The 13,501-nt window shown below is 40.3% G+C and overlaps 1 protein-coding gene across 2 annotated transcripts in view; it reads left to right on the top strand.

The window, feature by feature from the left end:
* Window positions 1–13,501, top strand: part of ADGRB2 (adhesion G protein-coupled receptor B2) — a 390,112-nt gene that overhangs the window by 42,653 nt on the left and 333,958 nt on the right. Inside the window, exon 1 of one of the 2 annotated variants that reach the window (XM_075264671.1) lies at window positions 6,130–6,135. The exons of the other annotated variant lie outside the window; for it this stretch is intronic. The gene's annotated coding sequence lies outside the window, so the exon portion shown is untranslated. Of the gene's footprint in view, window positions 1–6,129; window positions 6,136–13,501 lie in introns of those variants that run through there. 2 annotated transcript variants of the gene reach the window in all.

Below are 13,501 nucleotides of genomic sequence, written 5' to 3'. Positions count from 1 at the left end.
CTGCTCCGCTGGGGATTATGGGTAAAAAATATGCAAATCTATTCTCCTGGATGGAATTAGGAGAACAGAGTGCACTCTTTACACCACCCTATAGAGGGAAGCATCCTTAACATCATGAACGACTTATAAAGTCTTTTAATCATGTTGTGGATTTAATTGCTAAATCAGTATTTCTGTCCCAAAAGGAACAGATTCCCAGCTATGGACAGCGCTGTTTCGGCCTATTGGGCCATCCTCAGCATAGCGTAGGGATACTGATGTAGCAGAGTGAGAGACTATAGACCAGGGTATGGGGACACTCGTCTCCGTACTGCCTATGTAGGCACACGCTCTCCCTAATGTGGACGAGTGTCCCCATACCCTGGTCTATAGTCTCTCACTCTGCTAAATCAGTATCCCTACGCTATGCTGAGGATGGCCCAATAGGCCGAAACAGCGCTGTCCATAGCTGGGAATCTGTTCCCAGCTGAGTCGTTCATGATGTTAAGGATGCTGCCCTCTATAGGGTGGTGTACAGAGTGCACTCTGTTCTCCTAATTCAATCCAGGAGAATAGATTTGCATATTTTTTACATATTTTTCTGCAATGTGTGGATGAGATTCGCTAGAATCCCATCCACTATGCAGGGACTTTAAACCGCAAACTGCCACAGTTACACCATGTGGGACCGGTGCCTTCAAGAGGTTTCTTAATTTTGAAATTCAGCCATGAGTAAGAGCAATATGGACATTTTAAGCTTGTAGGATGCCATCTAACGATAATCTTTTCAATATGTGAACTAAAGATATTAGATCTAACCTTAATGGTACTGGGATGATGAAAATCTTCCTGTGTTATCAGAATCAGTGTCTTTCAGCTCAAGAAAGAAAAGGTTTCTTTAAGGGCTGTAGCAGAAGAAAAAAGCACTGTAGGAATGGAATAATCCTGGACATTTCACATCTAGCATGTATTACTGCAAAAGAGACACTCACATACAACTTTTTTGACTATGATAAAGGGTTCATAACCTTGAAGTCCATCAATAAATTTTATATATTTAACTTCAACTTTCTCCAGAAGACATTACAACCATAAAAAATAGAGAACATTCAAAGTGATAAATTTCATGAGACATAATAGCTAAAAAGAGAAGTCTGCCTTTTCCACACCAAATGCATTCATACATGATACTTTCAGACAGAGCAGTTTTCAGTTATTTTGATCATCTCATCTCACTTTCATCTCACTCTCTCTTCTCACTAGGGAGGGAGAATAGTGCTTCTCTTAAAGAGGGCCTTACAACTCAACGTCATTGCTGGGCAGTGGGCAATCCCCCCTACATACACTATAAGTGTTGAGGGGATATCGTCACTCCATAGGGAGAGACCACCAATTTGGTGTGTGGAGTCTTATTAAGCCATGAGCGCTCCACTGAGCGCCCTCTATTGGTGTGCATGCCTGAAGCACTGGCTTCCTAATTACATCATGGAAGTCAGATTTGCATATTCTTCCCATGTTCCTTTGCACAGTGGAGCGCTCATGGCTTAATAAGACTCCACACACCTAATTGGTGATCTCTCCCTATGGAGTGACGATATCCCCTCAACCCTGTCTAAGCCTCTCACCTCTGCCAGATCAGTCCTCTCTACGCCAAGCTGATGAGATGCAAATACATCGAAACAGCTGTCCTTGGCTGAGAGACTGTATCTGGTAAAATCCCAACATCATTGCAAACAAAGGCCTCTGAGAAGGTTGGCATGATGTTAAAGGGAGCGCCCTCTATTGGTTTGCTTGACTGAGGCTCTGTCTTCCTAATTACATCATGGAAGATAGACTTGCACATTCTCAGTCAGCGCCCTCTATTGGTGTGCATGCCTGAGGCACTGGCTTCCTAATTACATCATGGAAGTCAGATTTGCATATTCTTCCCATATAAGAGGTTTGTCAATCAGAGGGATGGGGAAGTTTGTCACTAGCCAGTGACGCTAAGCTGTGAAGTTCCCTGGAAAGTGCAGTGATTTTGGTACTGTTACCTCTGCAGTGGGGGCACGTGGGCAAAGCTGCATGTTGGCATTCTGTATATACCACTGATGTTAGAGGACATGAAGAGTCCTCTTTAAGTCAGTGTTTAGGGGTAAGTTTTTTTTTAAATTTATTCTTGCTTACTTATGTAGTGCTATCATATTCCTCAGCGCTTTACAAATATCATCAACACTGTCCCATATAGGGCTCACAATCTAAATTCCTTTTCAGTATGTCTTTGGAGTGTGCTAGAAAACTAGAGTACCCAGAGGAAACCCACACAAACAAAGAGAACATACAAACTCCTTGAAGATGTTGCCCTTGGTTGGACTCCAGCGCTGGAAGGCTACATTGCTAACCACTGTACGGTATTATAACCTGAAGATTACTGAGACTATGGATATTAGGCGTCAGTTACACCATTCTAAAAGTCAATGAGTTTTATATTGGTAGCCATGCAAGAAATACTTCTATCACCTACACTAAATAACTCAAAAAGTTAGAGAGCCGCAAGTTCTTCAGGTGTATTGGTGATCTTGTGCAAAGGTCTTGCTTATGTACCAAATTTACGAATAAAGGCTAAGGCCCGACATTGCGTAAACACAGCTGTATCTCTATAACAAAATCTGCAACAAGAGAAGCTGAGTTGCTGCAATGTGGGGCCTTAGTCAAAATACGTACAACTGCAGCAAAAGCGGATTAAAGTTTACTTTAAAAAACATCTTAAACATGAAACAGCACTAACTTCTATTACTATAAATCATCCATGGCAACAGAGTGCTATTTGCAGAGACACTCGCACCTTTTTCTAATCTCTGTACAATAGGCTGGTTTAGGATCTAAAATTCATTACCGTATATGAATGCTTTATATTAAACATGTATAGCAATACTGTCCAATGTCAGGGTGCAGATGTGATAGAAGAAATGCATCTATCTACCTATCTATCTATCTATCTATCTATCTATCTATCTATCTATCTATCTATCTATCTGATAATTCATTTTATCAGTCTGCATCTGTTTGTTCATCAGTTTTTTGCAGAGCTGTGTCCTGTGGTTCTGCATTGCTGTGGGAGAGTCTTGTAACTGGATCTGTTTGCTGTTGATGCTCACTAGATTATGTCAGCTTTATACAATTTCTGTTTTACTTGTATCCATAAATAGGGAGTAACGTCTTTTATTTCCTGTGCATTATTATTGAATAGGGTCATTAAGTTATTCTCTACTGTACCATAAGTCTACACGTGTATATAGCCATTAGTTCATCTTTTTGCCTTAAAACTATTTTGCCAAATATATTTTGGAGATTATTACTTTTATCTGTTTATCTGTGCATTAGATGATTTTTTTCACTAAATGGATAAGGAAATGGTTTATAGTATGATTGTAAAGCTGTACAGATGCATCTTCTCTAAGGCACGTGCTCTCCGTCATTTGTATCCGCCATGGAATGACAAAGAGCCCGCCTGCTGAAACAGTGATTATCTGCAGACACCTACCCACCCCCATAGACAATAATAGGGTCTGCAGGTGATCTCTTTACTGATTTTCGGCATAATCTGCTACAGAGTCTCTTACGGATGCAGATGTAAACAAAGCCTTACCCCTGGTTCACATTAGCGTTTGTATTCCGTCCAGGGGAGTCCCCCCCAATGGAATACCAACGCAACTGCAAGTGCTGTGCAGTTAAAGGACACGAACCCCATAGACTATAATAGGGTCCGTGTGCTTGCCACGCAGTGCGCGGCAAGCACACGGACCCCATTATAGGCTATGGGGTCTGTATGCTTTTACAGCACAGCGCTTGCAATTGCGATTGTATTCCGTCTGGGGGGTCTCCATGCGGACTGTAACCAGACAGAATACATATGGAAATGTGAACTGACCCTTACCTGTTCTCATGGCTAAACATGTTCAGATATGTGTATCACAAGTCAAACAGCTTTACTCAACACAATTTGGTTTCATGGCAAGTTATCAAAAAGTGATATGCTAAGTATCCTATTTGTGTCTGAGAGAGTGTGAATTGGGGCTTTTCAAGGCTTTTCTTAGCATGTTGTATTAACAAGATTTCAAGATAAGTTCATGAATAAGTTTGGTGTTGGTATGTTTTCACATTTTGGTTACATATGTTATAATCGTTCGCTCCTCAACACTGAAATTGCAACACCAAAAAGGGAATTATGAAAAAAATGTTATTCCCCAATTTGTGGTTGAGATGAAATGAAATCTTATTCACTTTGCTGTAAAACAAAGCGCTGTGTTCCAGCAACGTGAGACCTTAGCCTTAGGTAAACATTATGGCAGGACACCTGAACGATATGGTTACAAGTCACTAATAAATGATGATTTTTATATGTCACGTAAGAAGATCCAAGAAGAAGCATTCTATTTCTCTATTTATTCACAGTGGAATAAAGTATCAGGTAAGGGAGAAATGGAACAGCCTTGCACTTATATATATGGTCTTTTTATTATTCTGACTACACAGAAGAAACTGCTTTAGTGTGATTGACTCAGAAAGGTATCCTGTGCTATGACACTTGTCACGCTGAGGCCTGTTCTGCAAGGTTGATGTCTGCAAAGCGCATCTGCAATGACATAGCATAGCTGAGAATGTGTCCTCTGCAGGGGGCCTTGGCGCATAAAACAAGGCTTGGGACTATGTGTACAGTGAACGGAGACCTCTCTCTAGAGCTGATGAAAGAGATCCAAGGGAACGTATGATACTGCTGGGCAAGATGCTATACTGAGCAGCTAAGGTGTATTCTGTCTTGAAGATCACAGGAAATCATGCTGTCTTTCTGAGGAGAATAATAATAGGATTGAGAAAAATGCAGGCAGGCTTGAATGTTTGTTATGTGGCGTTATTTGCAGCATGGAACTGAACAAAAACTATAATGATGAGCTTTGGGCAGAGACCAGAGCAGCTAAAGCGGATACTGTGCCCAGAACAAGCTCCCAGCAACAGTTTCTTGTCATAGACATCAAGCTATACCTGGCACTGACTACTCTGCCTTGGTAGGCTCAGTTCTTGATTGTCTTATTTAGGTCCTTCTGTCAACATCCTTTTTTCAGTCTACTATGTTTACTAGAAGAAAAATTGCAAAAAGGGTGTTTCCCCCTTACAACCATTTCTGTCATGACTTTTTCTATGCTCTAAACCGAACGGAATACCACACGCAGCTGCAAGAGGTGTGCCAGTGAAAGCACACGGACCCCATAGACTATAATGGGGTCCATGTGCTTGCCGCCAGATCTCCGTAGGGACTGTGTGGACAGGAAAGTAGTTCACATTCTACTTTCCTGTCCGCATGATTCGTGCAGGCAGCGCGCGGCAAGCACACGGACCCCACAATAGTCTATGGGGTCCGTGTGCTTTTACTGCACAGCGCTTGCAGTTCTATTTGGTATTCTGCTGGGAGGGGGATCCCCATGTGGACTCCCCTGGACGGAATACCAATGCAGATGTGAACAAGGGGTAACTGAGTCATCAAGTATTTAGAAACCACTCTGTAACTATATGGTCTGCTATATAGAGTTACAGAGCAGGGTCATGAGCACTTAGGTGCGTAGTACATAAATGTCACTAAGGCTAAGTTCACATCTGTGCCAGAGTCTGCATTGGAGACTCCACTGCAGAAATCAACAAAAATCGTTGGAGAGAAAAGTCCTACTCATAGGCCTGTTCTCTCTGCTGGTTTCAGTTTTGAAATGGCACACACCTGGGTTAATGCATTTTAGTCAATGGGGTCCGCCGGTGTCTGTGTGCAACCACTAAAACAGCAGTTTGGTTCTCCTTGGCGAACCCAAAAGATGGAGATGTGAACCTAGTGTAACACTTTGTTCACTCAGTAACTGCAGACTCCTTTGCTATTAAAGCATAACTAAACTTTTGATCAACTTTAGATTTTCTGGCAGTATTTGTGTCGTTAATACGTTCTGTAATATACTTTATTAACACATTTTCACATCTTCTTTCAGTGACATTCTGTACTGAAATACTTTGTATGTACACCTCTTCTCACTAGAGTAAGCATTCTCAAAGTCTTGTATCTCAGTTGGGGAAAGTTACTATAAATGGAGACTGTCAGCACCAAAAACTTTAATAAATCAACCTCAATACCTTATAGTGCTCAATTTGTTTGCAGAGTGGCTGCTTAATTTTGATGGAAAACTGCTTTTCATTCCTATGGAAATGAAGTAAGAGCGTATTGGGGCCATGTTCTGGGGTAGCAGAGCCTCACAAGATAGGATGGAGAAGGGAAGAGGCCGGGGAAAGTGCCAGTTACCTCAGTGTTGTTGGAAGGGGTAATGAGCCACCCTAGAGTACCCCCGATACACTTAGCTCAATTGCATATAAAGCTTTTTTTTGTCAAAATCAGGCAGCCATTTTACTAATATATTATAGCACTGTTCTCCCAGATTTGAGCACTATAAGGTACTAAGATAATTTTTTTGATCCTGACAAACTCCTTTTTATAGTCATGTCTCAGGCATTATAAAATGTAGAACAGGTTTTATTTTTTTGTGTCATATGAAGATTATATCCATATTTCCAAATCTGTAGTGTGACTGGAGCCAAGCCTACTGTTCACCAAGTCGCTGTAGCATGGGTCCTGGAAGCAGAAATTTAGGGTGTAGAATGATCCATGCACTGGAAGAATGATTAAGGGTATGTTCACACTACTGTTATTTAAGGTCATGGCTCTCATGTGTCACAAGATGAGCACAAAGGACATTAAATAACAGATGCAGACAGAGCCCCCTCCATCGGGTATCCGTCTGCATTCACCCCACTGTAAAAAACATGATGGAAGCTTTCTTCTGTTAGGTTTTTACTTTTCTAATCCTGAATGCAGGACTTTGTTTTCCTTTATAAACATAAAAAAAAATTATGAGGCTCCGTTTGTCTGTTACTCTGCAACAGTTAATGGCTGTTGCTATGGTGGATGACAGGACTAGACATTAACAATGGTAGTGTGACAATAGTTGGTACTGCCATAACAAAAACATAGTGCTGTATAGGCCAATGCTGTACAAACTGCAACACAGAGGTGCTTTTGTGAAAAATCTCTGTCAGCATAAATAAGTCCAACTCTGGCTCAAGGCATGCCCTGAACATTAAAAGGTACAAGGTAGCTATAGAAAAACACCAGTCGCAAGCTCTGCCAAGGCGCAGCATAAAAGCTATCACTATTTCTGCCTTCTGTATGGACATAGAAAAGCCACCATTAAATCCTTCTCTTTAGCTCGCAAATGACATATTATACTATATATATATATATATATATATATATATATATATATATATATATATATATATATTGCTCCAAAAAATAAAGGGAACACTCAAATAACACATCCTAGATCTGAATGAATGAAATATTCTCATTGAATACTTTGTTCTTTACAAAGTTGAATGTGGTGACAACAAAATCACACAAAAATTATCAATGGAAATCAAATTTATTAACCAATGGATGCCTGGATTTGGAGTCACCCCCAAAATTAAAGCAAAATTAATTTTGGGGATGACTCCAAATCCAGGCCTCCATTGGTTAATACATTTGATTTCCATTGCTGATTTTTGTGTGATTTTGTTGTCATCACATTCAACTTTGTACAGAACAAAGTATTCAATGGGAATATTTCATTCATTCAGATCTAGGATGTGTTATTTGAGTGTCCCTTTTATTTTTTGAGCAGATACAGTCCTATGAAAAAGTTTGGGCACCCCTATTAATCTTAATCATTTTTTGTTCTAAATATTTTGGTGTTTGCAACAGCCATTTCAGTTTGATATATCTAATAACTGATGGACACAGTAATATTTCAGGATTGAAATGAGGTTTATTGTACTAACAGAAAATGTGCAATATGCATTAAACCAAAATTTGACCGGTGCAAAAGTATGGGCACCCTTATCATTTTATTGATTTGAATTCCCCTAACTACTTTTTACTGACTTACTGAAGCACAAAATTGGTTTTGTAACCTCAGTGAGCTTTGAACTTCATAGCCAGGTGTATCCAATCATAAGAAAAGGTATTTAAGGTGGCCAATTGCAAGTTGATCTCCTATTTGAATCTCCTCTGAAGAGTGGCATCATGGGCTACTCAAAACAACTCTCAAATGATCTGAAAACAAAGATTGTTCAACATAGTTGTTCAGGGGAAGGATACAAAAAGTTGTCTCAGAGATTTAACCTGTCAGTTTCCACTGTGAGGAACATAGTAAGGAAATGGAAGACCACAGGGACAGTTCTTGTTAAGCCCAGAAGTGGCAGGCCAAGAAAAATATCAGAAAGGCAGAGAAGAAGAATGGTGAGAACAGTCAAGGACAATCCACAGACCACCTCCAAAGAGCTGCAGCATCATCTTGCTGCAGATGGTGTCACTGTGCATCGGTCAACTATACAGCGCACTTTGCACAAATAGAAGCTGTATGGGAGAGTGATGAGAAAGAAGCCGTTTCTGCACGTACGCCACAAATAGAGTTGCCTGAGGTATGAAAAAGCACATTTGGACAAGGCAGCTTCATTTTGGAAACAAAAATTGAGTTGTTTGGTTATAAAAAAAGGCGTTATGCATGGCGTCCAAAAAGAAACAGCATTCCAAGAAAAACACATGCTACCCACTGTAAAATTTGGTGGAGGTTCCATCATGCTTTGGGGCTGTGTGGCCAATGCCGGCATCGGGAATCTTGTTAAAGTTGAGGGTCGCATGGATTCCACTCAGTATCAGCAGATTCTTGAGAATAATGTTCAAGAATCAGTGACGAAGTTGAAGTTACGCCGGGGATGGATATTTCAGCAAGACAATGATCCAAAACACTGCTCCAAATCCTCAGGCATTCATGCAGAGGAACAATTACAATGTTCTGGAATGGCCATCCCAGTCCCTAGACCTGAATATCATTGAACATCTGTGGGATGATTTGAAGCGGGCTGTCCATGCTCGGCGACCATCTAACTTAACTGAACTTGAATTGTTTGTCCAAAATACCTTTATCCAGGATCCAGGAACTGATTAAAAGCTACAGGAAGCGACTAGAGGCTGTTATCTTTGCAAAAGGAGGATCTACTAAATATTAATGTCACTTTTCTGTTGAGGTGCCCATACTTTTGCACCGGTCAAATTTTGGTTTAATGCATATTGCACATTTTCTGTTAGTACAATAAACCTCATTTCAATCCTGAAATATTACTGTGTCTATCAGTTATTAGATATATCAAACTGAAATGGCTGCTGCAAACACCAAAATATTTAGAACTAAAAATGATTAAGATTAATAGGGGTGCCCAAACTTTTTCATAGGACTGTATATATTATACTACAGCAGACCATTAGAAAAGATAGAAGGGTATTCAGTTAACAATTGTCTTGATCTTGTTTTAAAATCATGTAACATTTTATCTTGCTTTAATGTAATGATAAATGGATTAATAGCACTGCTGGAGCGGAGGGTGCGAGAACACTTTATTCTACATAATGAAGTTCATAAACAGGAAATTTCCGCTTGGTTACAAGGTCTTGGTGTTAGAAAATGAAGAGCTTTGGTGTTTGCGGGCGACAGCTATGTTCCGATGTCTTAGTTGAAAGAAAAGTCAGAAAGAAAGGCTCCAAAGCATAATTGTGCCTTGACATTATTCTGGTATGTGCACTGAATACCAGTGGCTGGTTTGTTCTCAGTCAGGAAAAGGATAGGCTGAAGAGTTATATAAATGGTCCATGATCTTTATATTAGTATGGACAAATTAGGATTTTACCTTAGTACAATATACAAATTAGATCTGCCCCTGCATGACATGCATTTTACAGTAGCTTTACACCATTCATAACTTAGAGGATGACTTTTATTCATTGGAATTGATAAATTAATGTGCTTTGTGTATCATTTGGGCTATGTTCACTCTGCGTTCAGGTGAAAATGTTCAGTGTATGCATTGGGTAAGCACACAGGGCGTATGCTGAACAGAGCCATATACTCAAATTCACCTGACAGTTAACTTTTAGGCCAAGACCCCATAGCGGGTCGCGGCAAAAACGCTTTGTGGGAAAAACCAAGGCGGAAACGCTTTTCACTTCTGCGGACATTGTACTTCAATTATACCTATAGGGATACCGCCAGCATTTAAGTAGGTATAATTGACATGCTGTGATGTCCAAAACCACAATGGTTTTGGAAATTGTAGCATTTAACTCTGCGTGTATTTTTCTTCAATGTGTAGATGGGCCCTGACCTTAGGGTTAGTGTGCACTGCTGCATACTTTTTTTTAACTATATAGAAAATCTCTGTAAACTGTGCTTTACATGTGCAGTACATGTTATTCTTGGATTGTGGCTGACATACTGTATGTCACTGTATACATACATCCTGTATGTCAATGTATACATACATATGTATATAGATCAAATGTTGTGCAAACAGAGCCTTATATCTATTGTAGTGCTATATTTTAATTTAGTGATTTTGTCAAGTATCTCAATGAAGAAATTGGTATGAATATGTTCTATACAAGCAAAATAAGTAAAAAAAAAAAAATCATTGGAGTTTTTGGATGTCCTAGTGGAGGTTCAATGAGAATGTTTAAGGACTTTGTCCTTTAGAAAACCAAAAGCAACCAATGCATATTTGCATTTTGAGAGTTATTGTCCATAGACTAGTACTGGCGGGTGTTCTTCACAGCTTAGTATCAGCGCTGGGCAGTAAGGAACGCCCCCTCTGTCAGTACAGGGCTTTGGACGAGTATTCTCAGGGGGGGCGTTCCTCACAGCCCATCTAGACTGTCAGGAATGCCCTTCTGATGGAGGGCAGAGATCGGTGCTGAAACTAACGGCACCAATATCTCCAGCCGCAGAGCACATAATGGGAAAACCGACAGATCTCAGAATTCAGCGCACTGTCAGCTTTCTAGCGGTATATAAAACCTGTGTGCAGGAGGACATGAAAGGCCCTCTTTAAAAATGTTAGATCAAGCATGGGATAGAGTAATTAGTAATAGTGATAGAAGCAAAGAAAGAATTGAAAATAAGAAAAAAAGAGAAAACGTTTCATTTTCTCATTTAGGTTCAATTCTATGGCAGAGAAAATTAGAAGTATCATTCGAGGTAATTGGTACATGATAGAAAGGGATCCTATTTTGAAAGAAATAACTATGCGCCAACCTGTAATATCTTTTAGGCGTAGTAGGTCATTAAAAGATATACTTGTCAGAACACAAGTGATGAACAATAGGGAAGACAATTGGCAACATAAAAACGTCCCAAAAGGAAATGTTAAGTGTGGAAACTGTAAGTATTGCTTTACCAATTTACAGAATAAATGTTGTGAATTGGGAGGTGTATCGTGGTCGGTTAATCAATTTATAAACTGTAAATCTGAGATTGTAGTGTATGTCTTCATTTGCCCCTGTAAAAGATTTACTATTGGGAAAACTATATGATGCTTGTATATTAGAATAAAAGAACAATTTAAGTCTATCTCTACAGGCATTGGCTGCCAAGATGCCAAGATGGATAGAACACATCTGCGAGGTACATAATAGTAACAGTAATGTTTTGAGGTTTTTTCAATTAGAAAGAGTTAACCCGATATAAAAGAGGCTAGATGGATAATGCAAATTAATGCTATGGGTTCAATAGGTCTCAATAATCACAATGATCTTAGGGTGCTTTCACACTACGGAACGCCAGCATGTATCACAGCCGTACACGCCGGCGTTACAGCAGGGCTGCCGGACACTTCCCATTCATTTCTATGGGAGCCGGCATGCAAGCGCTCCCCATAGAAATGAATAGACTGCTTTTTTCCATTCATTTCTATGGGGAGCACTCGCATGCCGGCTCCCATAGAAATGAATGGGAAGTGTCCAGCAGCCCTGCTGTAACGCCGGCGTGTACGGCTGTGATACACGCTGGCGTTCCGTAGTGTGAATGCACCCTTAGTGTGTTTTTTTAAATAATTATCTTGACAAAGAAATGTAATATTTAACAACAAACGTGTTGCTTAAAATTGTGTTAAATGGTTGGATGCAGGCCCTATGTGCCCTTTAAGCAGAGACCATCTAACAGAAGCATAATGTAGTACACACAGGCGCATGCCACGTCCTGATGACGATATTACCTACTTCCTTGAGAGAGGTGTAAGGGCTAGTTCACACGGGGTTCTGTGTGAACACATTCCGTCGCGGCTTTCTGCTCTGGATTAGGCCCAAATGCATGGGCCTAGTCTGGAGGGTGGTGTCGCGAGGCGGACACTGCGACTGAATCAGCCGCGGAATCTGCCTGAAGAAAAGGCAGTTTGCTTCTTTTTTCCGCTAGCGGGAACAAACTGCTCACGAAAAAAAGAAATAACTGGCTCCCATTGATTTCAATGGGAGGCGGCAGGACTTTGACACGGATTGCGTGTCAAAATCCTGACCATTTTGCCCCATGTGAACTACCTGTAAGGGAAGATGGCTGCATCATGCAGTATACACCTTGGGGCCGGAGGAAGTGTGGAAATGTGAAATAGTTGTTGCTTGTACACTTGATGTGTTTGGCATTCTTCTACGCTATCTTTGTTCTGTGATGTACTACAAATAAAGCAAGAGGAAATTTTAGAGATATACAGTCCTATGAAAAAGTTTGGGCACCCCTATTAATCTTAATCATTTTTAGTTCTAAATATTTTGGTGTTTGCAGCAACCATTTCAGTTTGATATATCTAATAACTGATGGACACAGTAATATTTCAGGAATGAAATGAGGTTTATTGTACTAACAGAAAATGTGCAATATGCATTAAACCTAAATTTGACCGGTGCAAAAGTATGGGCACCTCAACAGAAAAGTGACATTAATATTTAGTAGATCCTCCTTTTGCATAGATAACAGCCTCTAGTCGCTTCCTAGAGCTTTTAATCAGTTCCTGGATCCTGGATGAAGGTATTTTGGACCATTCCTCTTTACAAAACAATTCAAGTTCAGTTAAGTTAGATGGTCGCCGAGCATGGACAGCCCACTTCAAATCATCCCACAGATGTTCAATGATATTCAGGTCTGGGGACTGGGATGGCCATTCCAGAACATTGTTATTGTTCCTCTGCATGAATGCCTGAGTCGATTTGGAGCGGTGTTTTGGATCATTGTCTTGCTGAAATATCCATCCCCGGCGTAACTTCAACTTCGTCACTGATTCTTGAACATTATTCTCAAGAATCTGCTGATACTGAGTGGAATCCATGCGACCCTCAACTGTATCAAGATTCCTGGTGCCGGCATTGGCCATACAGCCCCAAAGCATGATGGAACCTCCACCAAATTTTACAGTGGGTAGCAAGTGTTTTTCTTGGAATACTGTTTTTTTTGGACACCATGCATAACGCCTTTTTGTATGACCAAACAACTCAATCTTTGTTTCATCAGTCCACAGGACCTTCTTCCAAAATGAAGCTGGCTTGTCCAAATGTGCTTTTGCATACCTCAGGCAACTCTATTTGTGGCGTGCTTGT

The sequence above is a fragment of the Leptodactylus fuscus genome, chromosome 2 (assembly GCF_031893055.1).
Source record: "Leptodactylus fuscus isolate aLepFus1 chromosome 2, aLepFus1.hap2, whole genome shotgun sequence".
Taxonomy (NCBI): domain Eukaryota; kingdom Metazoa; phylum Chordata; class Amphibia; order Anura; family Leptodactylidae; genus Leptodactylus; species Leptodactylus fuscus.
Note: the sequence above shows the minus strand (reverse complement) of the source record. Positions and strands in the feature narration are given on the sequence as shown.